Genomic DNA, 17,859 nt, shown 5'->3' with positions numbered 1-17,859 from the left:
TAAGGGGTGAAGATGTGATATTACTATCCCTTTCCTCTGCCCTAGGAAAGGAGAGATGAAATATAAAGAGGAAGTTGGGCAGCACCTACTCCCCTGTACTTTTAGCCAAGTGTTCTGGGGACACAAGAGAGGTACCAATCCATTCCAAAAAAAAAAAAAGTCTAAAACTTGGAATTTTTACTTTCAAACACAGAGCAATTTTATCCCTGAAAAAAATCTCCCTCTTTGACTCATCTTAATATTAGCCTACTTCACAACCCACGTGTACTAGTCAGGGTTCTCTTAAGGGAACAGAATTAATAGGATATATGTATATATGAAGGCGAGTTTATTAAGAATTGACTCACACAATCACAAAGTGAAGTCCCACGGATATGCCATCTACAAACTGAGGAGCAAGGAAGCCAGTCCAAGTCCCAAACCTCAAGAGCAGGGAAGCCAACTGTGCAGCCTTCAGTCTATGACCAAAGGCCCGAGAGCCCCTGGCAAACTACTGGTGTAACTCCAAGAGTCCAAAAGTTGAAGAACTTGGAGTCTGATGTTCAAGGGCAGGAAGCATCCAGTGTAGGTGAAAGATGAAGACCAGAAGACTCAGCAAGTCAGCTCCTTCCACCTTTTTCTGCCTGCTTTATTCTAGCCACACTGGCAGATGCTTAGATGGTGACCACCCACACTGAGAGTGGGTCGGCCTCTCCCAGTTCACTGACTCAAATGTTTATCTCCTTTGGTAACACCCTTACAGACACACCCAGAAACACTACTTTGCATCCTTCAATTAAATCAAGTTGACAGTCAATATTAACCATCATACCATGCTTTATTTAATTTTACTACCTCCTTCCTAATCCAAGACTTCCAAGAAACTATATTTATACCTAAATTAGCACAGCACCTACTGTATCTGCTTCCTGGTTTAGATGTAATGAAAAGAGCATCAAGTCTTGAGCCTACCATTTTCTAGTCAGGGAATATTGGGCAATTAATTAAACCTCACTGAGTCCTGTTTTTCTCTTCTACTTTTTTTTGCAAAAGTCAAATCATTTTATGCTTTCTAAATTGCTCTACGAAGGAAAAATAGTAATATTCTCACAAAATAGATACTGAGGGATGATTGTATTTGCTTATATATTTTTTCTTTTATTGTTCTTTTTTCCTTCTGACTCTATCTGAAACTTGCCTCTTTCCCTAAGACATTCTTTTCATCAGAGCATTGTCTCCTTCACTTTTTTTTGTCACCATGACCATGGAGGTATGGCAGATGTCTTCCTTGCTTCTTATAGCTACTTTCAGACTACTGTCTTCCCCTACTCCCTGAAATCCCTGTATTTTAAGCTTATGCAATCAGAATATATCACTCCTATCCTTCCTAATAGATTTGCAGCACCTTGGTCCACTTTCCTTCATTCTGTAAAAATTTTAGTCCCCTATTCACTGTCATTTCTCTTAAATATTGCAGCTCTACAATCTTTGATTATTTTAAGATTCATAAAAACAACCTTTTCAATAACTTGTCCCTTCATTTATAAGTCAAATATTTATTGAGTGCCTCAAATTTGTCAGGCCCTAATTTCAAGGTGGGAGATAGAGCAGGAAAGCAAAAAACAAAATCACTGCTTTTAAGGAAATGGCATTCAAGTGGAGGAGATAGATAATAAATAAAACCAAAAAGTAAAAATATATAGTATTTCAGATACTGATAAGGGCTGAGAGAAGAAAAAGATAAACCAAGAAACATAGCTATGTAATGTATATGTTTGGGGGTGGGGTGATGGGGGTTTGAAATTTTAAGAGTGGTCAGAAAAAGTATCACTAAGAAGATGACTTCTGAATAAGGATATGAGGGAATTCAAAATACAAAGCCTTTTTAGCTTCTTGACCTTCTCCCCTCTAATAGTCTGTTGCCTACCCTACCTCAGCAGTATGTCCCCATAGACACAACTTATATCTTCTCAATACCAAGAAATGTACCCTTCCGTTCTCTCAGTTCCAAGCCTGCCACTCTGTGATCACTACCCCTATCATTCCAACCCCTACCTTTGCTCATTCTAGCTCATACAGTCCTTCATTCCCACTGGATCTAGGGTTAGTTAGTTGTTTTACCAACTTTTTATTATTTCTCATCCCTCCTTTTGTTTTTACTTCCTTCCTTAATTAGTTGGTATTAATGGCCCACTACTAAAATCACTTTCTTGTATATAATATTAAACCTCAACTGCCCTGCCTACTCCCTTTATTGTCCCCACTTGGCAGAATCCCAATCTTGATTAATCTACTCTATCTTGCATCTCAACAGCTAAATGTGATAATTACCTCATACATACTTCAATCTCCTCAAACCTTTAATCGTTCCTCTGACTCCCTCAAACTCAATTGAGGATTATGTGTCTTACGTTTCTGAGAAACTTAAGTTCTGCATATTTCCAACATTACATTTACCAACCAACCCAAATATAGCTAATATACTCTGCCTTGTTGCTTCTCAGCAAGAATAAACTGCCCATGACTTATTTATTTATTATTTATTTATTTTTTTGAGATGGAGTTTCACTCTTGTTCTGGTTGGAGTGCACTGGCATGATCTTGGCTCACTGCAACCTCCGCCTCCCAGGTTCAAGCGATTCTTCTGCCTCAGCCTCCCAAGTAGGTGGGATTCCAGGTGCGTGCCACCACACCCAGCTAATTTTTTGTATTTTTAGTAGAGATGGGGTTTCATCATGTTGGCCAGGCTAGTCTCAAACTCTTGACCTCAGGTGATCCGCCTTCCTCAGCCTTCCAAAGTGCAGGGATTACAGGTGCGAGCCACCACGTACAGCCCATGACTTTCTTTAGGATGAACTCCTGCTTTAATAGACATAAATTATTCTCTAATCACATTAAATCCCTCATTTTACTAAATCCCCCATCAGCACACAAACATACTATAATATTTTATATCAAGAGAGAAAGAAAGAAAAGAAAGAGAGAAAGTGAAAGAAAGAGAGGAAGGAAGGATGGAAGGAAGGAAGGTAAGAAAGAAGGAAGGAAGGAGGGAGTGAGGGAGGGAGGGACAGAGGGAGGAAAGGAGGGAGGAAGGGAGAGAGGGAGGGAGAGAAATGCTTTTCAACTTCATATTCCTCTTCAACCACTATACCATATCTCTGCTTCCATTTATGGAAAAGCTTCAAAATAGTTGTGTGTACTCATTGTCTCCATTTCCTCTCCTTTTTTCACTCTGGAGCCCACTAAAATTAGGCTTTTGTTCTCACCATTCCAACAAAAAGCTCTGGTCAAAGTCCCTGCAATGTCCATTTTGATAAATCAAGTCCTGCATTCATAATTTTTATCTTTAATTCAACCTATCTGTGCCTTCCACACAGTTGATCACTTCTTCTTGTAGTACCCTGTTCATTTGGCTTCCAGGACACAATTCTCCTTCTTCTCCTTTCATCTTATTTACTGTACCTGGTTATTTTACTTTTCTGGTCTCCTATCATCTTATAATAATGAACTTTTCCAGGGCTTAATCATTAGACCTCTTTCCTCTTCTTGGCAAAACCCACTGACTTTCATTTCACCCTATGGATGTAAATACTATGCCTACACTGACACTTGCAAAAATTCATATTTCCATTCAGTACCCTTCCTTGAACTCCAGATTCTTATTTTCAACTAGTTACTTTACCTCTCCTCTTAGATATCTAATATATAACTCAAATGTAACAGCTGCAAAGGTGACTTCATTTATTTTCTTCTTCCTTCCAAAACTATTTTGTTTTTCTGAATCAGTGACAACGATTTCCTTTAAATTGCTCAGGTCAAATTTCTTGGGGCCATTTTCACTTTTCTCTTTCTCTCATACTCTAAACTGTGAAGGAAAAAAAAATGCTCTGGAGTGATTCATCAGGCAAGGAAAACTATTTGGCTCAGTGCAGTGGCTCCCACCTGTAATCCCAGAACTTCGGGAGGCTGAGGTGGGAGGATCATTTGAGCCCAGGAGTTCAAGAGCAGCCTGGGCAACAGAGTGGGACCCTGTCTCTTCAGAAAGAAAAAAAAAAAAAAAAGAAACTAGCCAGGCATGGTGGCATTCACCTGTGGTGCCAGATACTTGGGAGGCTGTGATGGGAGGGAAGTTGAGGCGATAGTATTCATGTTCATGACACTGCCTTCCAGCCTGGGTTCAGAGCTAGGCCCCATCTCCAAAAAAGAAAAACAAAAACTTTACTCAAAACTATTGCAATAGGGATCAAGTCCATTGCAAAAGGAGAGATAGGTTGAAACAAAAAGTAGGAGAGATTTTAAGCTCAGAGGTGAGATAGTGCAAAAGTACTGGAGAAAGTTAGCCAGGAGGTTAGTCAATGCCAATAGACCATCTGTGTTTGCTAATTGTCATTTATTGCCCCCCTTCCCTTTCACAGAGACTGGGAGATAAGGGCCTTGTGTTTCTAGCTTATTACATTTAAAAGAAAAGGTTTCCAGGTCTTTTGGAGAGACATTCCTGGGTTGTAGAAAATTTACATTTCAAAGAAACAGAGAAGGTATTTAAGATTGCAAAATTTCTAAAGGAAATGTTCGAAGAAAAGGGAGGTCAAGGGCCCATACTCAGAAAAAAACCTGTCTAAAGTTCAGTCAAGATGAAGGGAAGTCAAGGCCATCATGGTCAATATACAATCAATCACATATCTATCCACAAAATTCACTTCTTACAGGTCTTTGCTCAAAGGTCACATGACTAGGGAGTTTTCTTGACCTCCCTTTATAAAATAGCAATCTCCCTCACATTTTTCCACTACACATGCACACCTGTCCAACTTATCACCCTTCAAACTGTGGCATTTATTTATTTAGTTAGTTCATTTTTTCTATTTTATAAATTTTTATTTTATTTTAGATTCAGGGAGTATTTGTGCAGATTCGTTACATGGATGTTTTGCATAATGGGGGTTTGGAGTTCTGTTGTACTCATCACCCAAATAGTTATGATTGTGCCCAACAGACAATTTTTCAACCCTCATGTCTCTCCCACCTTGCCTGCTTTTGGAGTCCCCAGCATCTATTGCTTCCATCATTACGTTCATGTGCACCTAGTGTTTAGCTCCCACTTATAAGTTAGAATGAGCGATATTTGATTTTCTGTTTTGGAGTTAGTTCACATAGGATAATGGCCTCCAGCTCCATCCATGTTGCTGCAAAGGACATGATTTCAGTCTTTTTCATGGCTGCATATTATTCCATGGTGTATATATACAACATTTTTTTTATTCATTCAACCATTGATGTACACTTAGGTTGATTCTATAACTTTGCTATTGCTATTAGTGCTATGATAAACATACAAATGCAGGTGTCTTTTTATATACCAATTTATTTTCCTTTGGGTATATATCCAGTAGTGGGATTGCTGGGTTGAAGGGTAGTTCTATTTTTAGTTTTTTGAGAAATCTCCATACTGTTTTGCATAAATGTTTTACTAACTTACATTCCCACCAAAAGTGCATAAGCAAACCCTTTTTTCTGCATCCACAACAATATCTATTGCTTCATGACTTTTTAATAACAGCCAGAATGCAATTAATAGAAATTGCACCAAATCTGTAGACTGCTTTGGGCAGTATGATCATTTCAACTATATTAATTTTTTAAACATGGGATGTTTTTGCATTCATTTGTATCATCTATTATTTCTTTCATGAGTGTTTTATAGTTCCTCTTATAGAGATCTGTCACCTCCTCAGTTAAATATATATGTATGTATTTTATTTACTTATTTTTGTATCTATTGTAAGAATTGACTTCTTGATTCGGTTCTCAGCTTGAATGTTACTAGTGTATAAAATTGCTACCAATTTTTTACATTGATTTTTGTATTGTGAAACTTTACTGAAGTTGTTTATCAAGTCTACGAGTCTTGGAAGAGTCTTCTGGGTTTTCTACATATAATAAGATTCTGTTATCAATGAACAGAAATAATATGACTTCCTCTTTTCCAAATAGGATGACTTTTATTTCTTTCTCTTATCTAATTGCTTTGGCTAGGACTTCCAGTTCTGTGTTGAATAGAAATGGTTAAAGGGGATAGCCTTGTCTTGCTGCAATTCTTAGGGGGAATCCTTTCAACTTTTCCCTGTTCAGTATGATGTCAGCTGTGGGTTTGTCATATATGTCTCTTATTATATTAAGGCACATTCCTTCAATGCCTAGTTTGTTGAGGGTTTTATCATGAAGGTATGTTGGATTTAGGTGAGTGCTTTTTCTCTGCATCAGTTGAGATGGTCTATGGTTTTTGTTTTTAATTCTGTATATGTGGTGAATCACATTTACTGATTTGTGAATGTTGAACCACCTTTGCATTCCTGGAATAAAACCCACTTGATCATGATGAATTATCTATTTAATGTGCTGTTGGATTCAGTTTGCTATTACTTTGTTGAGGACTTTTGCATTTGTGCTCATCAGGAATTTTGGCCTGTAGTTTTCTTTTTCTGTTATGTTCTTGTCTGATTTTGTTATCAGAGTAATAGTGGTTCCATGAAATAAGTTAGAGAGGAATACCTCCTACTTTATTTTTTGGAATAGTTTCAATAAGATTAGTATCAGCCTTTCTTTGTATATCTGGTAAAATGTGCCTGTGAACCCATCTGATCCTGGGACTTTACTTGTTGGAAGATTTTTTATTACTGAATTACTTTCATTACACATTATTGGTCTGTTAAGGATTTCTTTTTCTTCCTGGTTCAATTTTGGGAGGTTGTATGGTTGCAGGAATCTATCCACTTCCCCTGGGTTTTCTAGTTTGTATCTATAGTGATGGTCCTAGTAATCTATGATAATCTTTTGCATTTCTGTGGTATCTATTTTAATTTTGCCTTTATCATTCCTGATTGTACGTATTTGAATCTTCTCTTTGCCTCATCGTTAAACTGGCTAGTGGTCTATCAATTTTGTTTATCCCTTTAAAGAAACAGCTTTTTGTTTTGTTCATCCTCTTTATCATTTTGTCAGTCTCAGTCTCATTTGGTTCTAGTCTGATCTTTGTTATTTCTTTTCTCCTGCTAGCTTTCAGTTTGATTTGTTCTTGTTTTTCTTTGAGTTGTGACATTAGGTTGTTAATCGAGATCTTTCTATCTTTTTGATGTAGGCATTTAAGGCTATAAACTTTTTTTAGGACTCCTTTTGCTATATCCCAGAGATTTTGCTATGTTGTGTCTCTATTTTCACTCATTTTGGAAAATTTTTTTATTTCTGCCTTGATGTCATTGTTTACCCAAAAGTCATTCAAGAGAAAGTTTAGTTTTCATATACTTATGTCACTTTAAGTTTTCCTCTTAGTATTGATTTCTAATTTTATTCCACTGTGGTCTAAGAAGATATTTGACATGATTTTGATATTTTTGAACTTACTGAAATTTACTTTATGGCTAAGCAGATGGTCAATTTTGGAGAATGTTCCATATGCAGATGAAAAACATGTATGTTCTGTTGTTCTTGCGTAGAATGTTCTGTAAATATCTATTAGTTCCATTTGGCCTAGAGTCCAGTTTATGTCCAGAGTTTTTTTGTTGACTCTCTGACCTATCTAGTGTTGTCAAAGGGGTGTTGAAGTCCTTAACTATTATTGTATTGCTGTCAGTTTATTTTCTTAGGCCTAATAGTATTTGTTTTATGAATCTAGATGCTTAAAATGTTTAAGTGTTAAGTGTTGGGTGTGTATATATTTAAGATAATTAAATCTTCTTATTGTATTGAACACTTTATCAACATATAATGTTCTTCTCTTTTTTCTTTATACTGTTGTTGGCTTAAATTTTGTTTTGTCTTCTATAAGAGTATCTACCCCTGCTCACTGGTTTTCCATTTGCTTGATAGACCTTTTCTACCTCTTTACTTTGGGTCTTAGGTGTCCTTATGTATGTCTCTTTTAGGCAGAAGATTATAGGGTCTTGTTTTTTCATTGATCAGTTTGTGGCATTTAAAACTATCTGACATATTCAGATATGTAATATATTTACTAATTTCTTTCATATTTATCTCCCCATACTTGCCTGTAAACTTCGTGAAGACAGGTACCGTTTTGTCTACTGCTGGTTCTCCAGTATCTAAAACAGTGTCTGATACACAGTATCCACTCAATAATTATTTCTGAATGAATTAATGAATGAAATGCCAGATTATTTCTGGCAATTAAATACAACTTATTTGAGCTCCAAAGTGCCAAATTTCACATTATAAATATCTTTGAAAAATCTGATGAAAACTGTATATTCTTTCTGCAGAATAATTAATACACATGAAGACACACTCACTTGATTTTTTCCTTATGATTTCAGAGAATAGTATGGATTTCATAAAGTCCTAGGGTTTCATATAAACTCTAGGATCTCACTGATTCCAGGGAAACCTCTCTGGACTACCGTGTACCTGTAACTGTCTAAACATTTTGAGTCCCAGCAATCACATAGGCTTACTAATTTGTACACAACATACTTCCACTGCAATATATTTCAACTTAGGAAACTGAAAGTAATGCATTTAAAGATCACACTCAAATCCTGCTAAATTGTCCACAAAAGGGATGGTGTCAAGATTTCTTATAAACTGCTTCAGGAAAAAACGTTTTTAATATTCTAATACTTCATAATATACTATTGATACAATTTCAAATAAGCATATTTTTTATTTTCCTCTTTGAGAAAAAGTATAGTACATGTGAGATTCTTAATTTCATGTCTATATCTTCAACAAAGAGCTGCGATCAAGGACAATCATTTCTATTATACTATTTAATGCCGCAATTATTAATAACTTAAGAATGTATGAAAAATGCACAAACATCAACTTACTGTTCATAAAGAAGAATCTGTCTTAATAAAAACACACCCAAATATGCATGGCTTAAATATCCATTTCCAGAATGACTATGTAATTGTGTCAAGTGACTCAGTATTTAAACTCATTGGTACAAAAGCCTACATTCACTTAATAAAGCCCTTTCTCTCAGTCTGCACACGAGTATTCAACCTGGAGAGGCTTTTGTTTATCTGAGGTACATTCTTTATTACATTCTTGGATAACAACTTGATACTGATTTCAATAGGCTAGAAAAATAAATTATGGAATATTTAATCAGAATGAACGTTATATGCCCATTTAAGACTACGGAGTTGGGCAGGGCGAAATGATGTGTGTGAACGAAGAGGGTAGAGAAATAATGTTTAGGGTCAGTGAAGAACATCCAGGCTGTGATACTGTTAAACATCAAAGGGGCCTGATTTTCTCTATTTGAACTTTGAACTAGTGGGTAAAAAGGAAAAATTGTGAAGCAGATACAATCAATGTATCACTTTTAATTCTAATAAAAGCTTAGGTTAGAACACACAGATTAACTTTGAGACAATTGCGGACTTCCTAATTCTAAAGCCAAAAATTACATACAATGATTTCCAAATCACAGGCTGTGCTTGACTTTGCCTGTAGGGACTTGATGCTATAAATGTATTATAATGAAGAAACTAACAAAAATATATGCCTCCTCTGATCAGGTAGGTCCCATGAAGAATAGAAAAAAATGCTTAGCTTTACTGCCCCAGTTTCTAGGATGAGGGAGGTATAGAAGAGATAATTAGCATTATATTAACGTATTCACAGAAGGGGACATCAGAAATGGGGTGTTAACGTTCACATTTAATTTGAAAGGAGGATGTGCTATCTAGCCAAGGTGGACCACCAAGAGGGAACTTGTAGAAAACAAGAATCAAGCAAAAAGAAACATTAAAACTTATCCAAGAATGAGGGTCAAGGAGATCATGGACAAGGTAGCAGCAGACTAGAACCCTCACTAAGATGATTCTATACTTTCAGGCAGCTTTTCACACGTGGCTATGACTAGACCTCATACAACCAACTTTTTCTGCTAACATGTAACTTAGAAATCATTTGTTTATTAGAATCATGTTTCTTATTTTGACACAATACTCCTTTTGCTAGAATTTTTATTTCACTCACTTGTGATCTAAGATCTTTAGCATTCTTCAAAAGCTTCTCATTATACACTTGTTTTTTAAATACTCAAAAATTCTACTAGGTAGATTCATACTTTGAACCTAGGAGAAGTAACTTCTATTTTACAATTCTAACCTGTGTATGCCAATCATTGATTACTGCCAAATTATTTTATACAATTTTTAAATTTAAAGACTGACACAATGCAGTTAAGGGGGAAGACAAAGCCCAAATAAAGAAGAATATATGTATGCAATCAACTTCTCCACCAAAGGCAGGCATTCTTAACATTTTAGTGTAGGTCTTTCCAGTATCTTTTTTGTTCATTATACTTTTTCTTTGAATCAAATGGTAGCACTTTTTAATATTATTTAATAGCAATATTCAGTATGTATTTTCTTATGATAAAACACACTTTCATTCACAGACATCTACAAATTCAACTAACATTTACTGAACTCTTTCTATGTATCAGGCACTGGGTTAAGCACTGGGTCTATGAGGATGAGTGAGAAAAACAGGCCTAGGCATAGCCTTCATGGTGCCTAAAATTCATGGAGAGAGAGACATTAAATAAGTAAACAAACAAACAAATTAATCAACAAATACCCTGTGAGCCAACATGCTATTATATATGGTATGTTCTTATTTTATTTTCTTATTGTTTATTGAGAAATACAATTTATTTTTACATATATCAATTATTGGTGAGTTCAAGATCTACATGTAATAAACAAAACAATAACTACCTGGTAAATGGAGTAAGTACAGTCTACCCTATCTCTTCTACTGAATACAGCTATGAAACTTGGACAGAATATGTGAAGATGAGAACTCTGAAAAGTAAATAATATAAGGCAGATGAGAAAGATGACCAGAATTTGAAATATCAAACTGGCAGTGGGTTTTACCCAGAAGGCACTGGATCACAGATCATAGTATGGAAATCACAGAGAGGGAAAAGTTTAGGAAAATAACCATAAAGTTGCTTATGGATGCCTGGGCTCACTCTCCATCTGTGCATGAATGGATCTAAGCTTAAGCATACCAAAAACCTTGAGAATTAAACTAACAGATAGTCCACTGCCCAGATTCCAGACTGGCCACTGGGGCAGTGCACATAGAAGGAAACATCAAAATGGGGCATTACTGTTTGTATTTAATCTCACAGTTAATATCGGAATGATACTGCAAAGGCTTTGAAACTGAATTGACAAGCGAACAGAAAGTGTGTCAGAACTGGTGAACTGACAAATCCGAATAGCTTGCCAATACAAAAATTATCAACATTCTCTATATAATTCAAACAAGACTCAGAGTCTCACATCATATGCAATGTATCCAGAATACAATCCACAATTACTCAGCATTTGAAGATCCAAGAAAAGCTCACAGAAGCCAGAAGAAAAATAGAACAAACTGCAAGAAAAGAGGTGTCAGCCAGGCGTGGTGACTCACACCTCTAATCCCAGCACTTTGGAAGGCCAAGGCAGGTGGATCACTTGAGCTCAGGAGTTTGAGACCAGCCTGGGTGACATAGTGAAACCCTGTCTCTACAATTTTTTTTTAAAAAGATAGCTGGGTGTGGTGGCACATGCCTGTAGTCCCAGCTACTCAGGAGGCTGAGGTGGGAGGATAGCTTGAGCCTGGGAGTTTGAGATTACAGTGAGCCAAATGGTGCTACTGCACTCCAGCCTGGGTGACAGAGCAAGACCCTGTCTCGGGGAGAAAAAAAAAAAGAATAGAGGAGAAAAAGAAAAAATCTATCAACTCAAAATTCCACATTCAGTAAAATCACTCTAGCTGAAATTAAGACACACTCAGATGAAGGACAAATAAGAGAATGTATTGCCATAACACCTTCTCACAATGAAGTACTAAAGGAATTTGTTTAAACAAAAGAGAAATAGTGCCAGAAGAAACTTAGAACATCAGGAATAAAGAAGGGGTAGATGTTCAATATATTGACAAATATAATAGCTTATCCTTCTCTTTTTGAATTTGAAAAATATATTTGATGATCAACTTCTAGCAAGACTTAAAAAGAAAATTCTGATGTACAAAGAAAAAACAGAGAAGACAAAAATTACTAATATAAGGCATAAAACAGGGGATGGCACTATAGGCACATCAGACTTTAAAGGAATACAAAGGGAATACTATAACCAATTTGTCCATATAAATTTAACAACGTAAACGAAACTGACCAGTTCATCATAAACCACAAACTGCAACAGATAACATAGATAATCTGAATAAACTTATTTGTTTAATATCTTTCCCCCAAATATCTTTAGACCTAGAGTATTATAAGTAAATTGTATGAAACATGTAGAAAAGAAATAAAAAAATAAAAAGTAGAAATAATAACAAAACTACACAATGTGTTTCAGGAAACAGAAGAAGGAAAAACACCTACTACTAATCTTCTTTTTTTTTTTTTTTTTTTTGAGACAGAGTTTCGCTCTTGTTGCCCAGGCTGGAGTGCAATGACGTGATCTTAGCTCACCACAACCTCCTCCTCCTGGGTTCAAGTGATTCTCCTGCCTCAGCCTCCCAAGTAGCTGGGATTACAGGCATGCACCATGCCCGGCTAATTTTGCATTTTTAGTAGAGATGGGGTTTCACCATGTTGGTCAGGCTGGTCTCGAACTCCTGACCTCAGTTGATCCGCCTGCCTCGGCCTCCCAAAGTACTGGGATTACAGGCGTGAGCCACCATGCCTGGCCAACATCTGCTAGCCTATTTTATGAAGTCAGCACTACCCTGAGAGGAAAACCAAAGATAGTACATATTTTTTCATGAACATATATACAACAATTTTTGAAAAAAAAATCTAATTCAGCAATATAGAAAAAGCATTATACACTATAAGCAAGTGAAGTTTATCCATATTATGGATTACTAGTTCAATATTCAAAAATTAGTTAATGTAATCCACCATTTTAACAATCTGAAGAAGATATGATATCATAATGGTGAAAGACTGAGTCCTTTGCCTCTAAGATCAGAAACAAGGGAAGGATGTCCACTCTTACCATTCATATTCAATGTTAGATTGAAAGCACTTTCAAGTTTAACAAAGCAAGAAGAGAAATAAGTCATACAGATTGGAGAGGAAGACAATGTCAAGGAACCTGAAAGCAAACAAACAAAACTCCTAGGAATAAGAAATGATTTTAGTAAAGTCAGAGGACACAATGTGAACACACTAAGATCTATGGTATTTCTGTGCAAAATATTAAAAGAACACTTAAAACTCAACAATAAGAAAACAACCCCATTAAAAATGGGCCAAAGACCCTAACAGACAACTTATTGAAGAAGACATAGAGATGGCAAAGTATATGGAAAGATGGTCAATATCATATATCATTAAGGAATTGCATATTAAAACAATAAGACACCACACACCTTTTAGAATGGAAAAGAAATGTAAACACCAATGACACCAAATGTTGGCAAGGATGTGAAGCAACAGGAACTCTAGTCCATTGCTTACCTTGTGATCCAGCAATCATGCTCCTTAGTATTTACTCAAATGAGTTGAAAACTTATGTTTACACAAAAACTTGCACACAGATATTTATAGCAGCTTTATCTGTAACTGCCAAAATTTGAAAGCAACCAAAGTATCCCTCAATAAGTGAATGAATAAGTAAATGGTGGTTCATTCAGACAATGGAATATTATTCAGTGTTAAAAGGAAATGAGCAATCATACCATTTCCATGTAAAGACATGGAAGAAACTTAAATGCATATTAGTAAATGAAAAACAATCTGAAAAGACTATAAAATTGTATGAGTTCAACTGTGTGACATTCTACAAAAGGCAAAGCTACGGAGACAGTGAAAATATCAGTGGTTGCCAGGGGTTGGGAGGAGGGAATGATGAATAGGCACACCCCAGAGGTTTTTAGGGTAGGGAAACTATTCTGTATGATACTTTAGTGATGGATACATGTCATTATAAGTTTTTTTCAAACCCATAGAATGTACAAAAAGAAGAGTGAACCCCAATATAAACTATGAACTTTGGGTGGAAATTATGTATAAATGTAGGTTCATCAGTCATCACAAATGAATCACTCTGGTGTGGAATGTCAATAGTTGGTAAGCTGTGCATATGTGGGGACAGAGAGTACTGTATATGGGAACTCTTCTACTGTTTTTTCAGTTTTGTATGGACTTAAAACTGTTTTAAGAAATAAAGCATATTAACAAAAAAACTCAATGGTCACATTAAGATTAAAAATGTCTACTCTTTGAAAGACATAATTAAGAAAATAAAGATGCAAGTCACAGAATAAGATAACATATTCACAGTTTATATATACTTCTGTCAAATATATATATATAACTATATATATTTCTGTCAAATATATATATATATATTTGGCAGAAGACATATTCAGAACAGATAAAAAAACTCTTAAAAGACAATAATGAGAAAAGCAAACCTATAAAATGGGCAAGGGCTGGGCATGGTGACTCTTGCCTGCAATCCCAACACTTTGGGAGGCCAAGGCGGGAGGATCACTTGAGGCCAGGAGTTTGAGACTGGCCTAGGCAACATAGCGAGACCCTGTCTCCACAAGAAAAAATAAAAAACTAGCTAGGCATGGTGATGCATGCCTGTAGTCCTAGATTCTTGGGAGGCTGAGGCAGGAGGATCACTTGAGCCCAGGAATTTGAGGCTACAGTGAGCTGTAATTGTGCCACTGCGCTCTAGCCTGGAAAATAGAGTGAGACCCCATCTCAATAAAATAAAATAAATAAAATGGGCAAAACATTTGAACAAACACATTATAAAAGAAGATAAAGTGCCCAATAAGCACATAAAAAGAGGCTGAACATCATTAGTCATCAGGATATGAAAATTAAAACCACAATAAAATATACCCCAGAATGGCTAAAATTTAAAAGGCTGACAATATAAAGTGTTTGCAATTATGAGGAAAAATACTCTTATACATTGCTACCGGAAATGTAAAATGGTGCAGCTGCTTTGAAAATAGGTTAGCAGTTTCTTATAAAGTTAATCATTTATGTATGACCGAGCAATTTTATTTCTAGATATTTACTCACAAAGACTTAAAAACAAATTTTCATAGCAGCTTGACTCAGAAGAGCTAATAAATGGAAATAATCCAATGTTCATTAACAAGTAAACAGATAAACAAATTATGGTATGTAACAAAATGGAATATTACTTAGCAATAAAAATAAATGAACTAACAATATATAGAGAGCAACAGAGATGAGTGCCAAAAACATTATGCTATGAGCAAGAGACCAAACACAAAAGAGTACTTATTGTATGGTTTCATTTATGTGAAGCTCTAGAAGAGATAAATCTAATTTGTAGTGATACAAAGTGAATCAGTGGTTGCCTATGGCTGAAAGTTGGGGGCAATAACAGGATAGGGGAGCAGGGGAATTTTGGGATATCAGATATCTTCTATGTTTCAATTGTGATAAGAGTTACATCAGTATATAAACTGGTTAAATTCATTGGAAATATACAAAGTGTATGCATTTTATTGTATTTAAATCATTCTGCAACAAAGTTAATATTTAAAAACTCAATGGTTTTACTGAGACTCTTGCTTTCATGATACTAAATACACCTTAAATTTGAGCAACAAAATAATTTATTGGCTTACATAGCCAAATATATACTTTATATACTCATACTATAGGAAAGGCAGGCGGGAAGCCTACCTCAAATAAAACAAGAATCAGGAACTCAAGTATTGACAAAACTCTCTCCATTTCTCTTCACAGGACTATCTCTATCGCTGGCCTTGATTGCTCAAGATGGCAGAAACTAGGACAGCTGACAACTCCTGGACTTACATTCTCATGGATTCATCAACCAGATAAAGATCTTTCTTTGGGGGTCAAATTTGAAAAATCTGGAGAAGGACTTCAACTGGCTCCACTTGAGTCATGTGGCTATCTCTGGATGGACCACTGTAAGGGTTTAGGGTACTATGATTGGCTCAGATTGAGGTAACTGGTGACTTCCTAACCAAGCATTCTGATGAGAAAGACCAAGTTATATAAGAAGAAAGAGGATGCTTTTAGAATATAAATTAAAACCAGAAGCAAAAGAGACTTTTTATAAATAGAAAGAAATAGTATAAACAAGGCTACTGAATCATTTAAAACTAAAAATCCATTCTTATTTATTTTTCCGACAGTGAATATTACAGAAAAATATTTTAAATTCTCGAAGCCAGTGTCTAGCTGAGACAACAAATTCATAAAGCATTTATTTCCATCTCTAAACTTCTTATTTACTAAGAATCTGGATATTTTATACCACCAGAAGTTGATCAGGCTTTTTTACTCGTGTTATGAAGGAAGAAAACAGTTGTTCCTATAATCATAAAATTGCTCAGTTCAAATAGAGAGATGAACCCACTGGGAACATCACTAAGTCCCTTCTTATGTGCATATTGTAACATTGTTACACTGTTGGATTCCTCTTCATAAGTTGGGTTACATTCACTGCAGATGGTACATCTGACTTTAGAGCAGGTGTTGTAGCAGGCCTGGCCCACAGCATCCTGATGCTTATCACCTGGACAGTTTCCAGCCACAGATTGGTCTTTGAGTTGTTGAGGAGATTGTCAGAGAGATTGATAGTGTGAGCCATATTGGAATTACCCATGATAAATGACACGATTTCCTCCACTCTTCTCAAAAGACAAGTTGTGAATCACAAGACTGTTCAGCTAAACTTGATGAGTACCTCTTTCCACGTGGAAGTTGCCTAAAAACACATTTACAACCAGACTTGGGTCACCTGCACAAATCAGAGCATTTAAGATCCAATGACTCACTCTTGGAATATGGAAATCAACTAACTGAGTATAAGATTTGTAGACCTAAAAGATAGTTTTGGTAATTTTTTTGTTATTTATTTTGCCAACTATTACCTGTTTTATGTTTAGTACTGTGCCAGTTAGGTTAAGCTAAGCTGAAGTAACACATAAAGCCTGAAATATCAGTGTTTAAACATAATGCAATTTGTTTACTCATTTAACAGTCAGATGATATTGCTGAAGTGGGAGGGAAGGACCAGTAGTAGAATCTACACCAATTAGTCATTCAGAGACATGTTTCTTTTAATCCTAATGCCTCTGAATTCAATACGTCCCTTGAATAACTATCGGAAGAGGAAGAAGATGACAGATTATATGGGAGAGATTTTTATGGGGCAGATCTGGAAGTAATATTTATCATTTCTACCATATTCATTGTCTAAATCTGGATTACACATTCCAAATTTAACTGCAAAGGAACAGAAAATGTGGTTTAGCTGTTTAACCAGGAAGATGAAGAATAGGGAAATGGATATTGGTGATTATTAGCAATCTTTGCTACACAGGCACTGCAGCAATGCAAATGGGAAAACAGCAAGTTGATTGAAAACTGAAATTTACTGGAATGAAGTCAGTGATTTTTCATCTACAAGGAAGTCTCATACTTTTATTTATTTCTTTATTACTACTGGATAAAATTCTCTTCTTAGAATGGGTAAAACTATTTCTCAAACCACAAAAGTAAAGTATGTAAAAATCTCCAAAGTTTCAATATTGTCAGCTCAGCTATCATAGAGAATGATATGTAATTTACCCACTTAAAACATTCTTTAAACAGAAGGCAAACTAAAATTCAGTTAATAGACTTAACAAGAGAGAAAAGGTGCATTTAGAAAATTCTCAATTAGGCCGGGCATGTTGGCTCACACTTATAATCCCAGCACTTTGGGAGGTGGGGGAGGGGAGATTATTTGAGGTCAGGAGTTTGAGACCAGCCTGGCCAACATGGTGAAACCCTATCTCTACTAAAAACTAAAAAAAAATTAGCCA

The sequence above is a fragment of the Pongo pygmaeus genome, chromosome 3 (genome assembly GCF_028885625.2).
Source record: "Pongo pygmaeus isolate AG05252 chromosome 3, NHGRI_mPonPyg2-v2.0_pri, whole genome shotgun sequence".
Lineage (NCBI taxonomy): Eukaryota > Metazoa > Chordata > Mammalia > Primates > Hominidae > Pongo > Pongo pygmaeus.
This window is presented reverse-complemented; position numbering follows the sequence as displayed.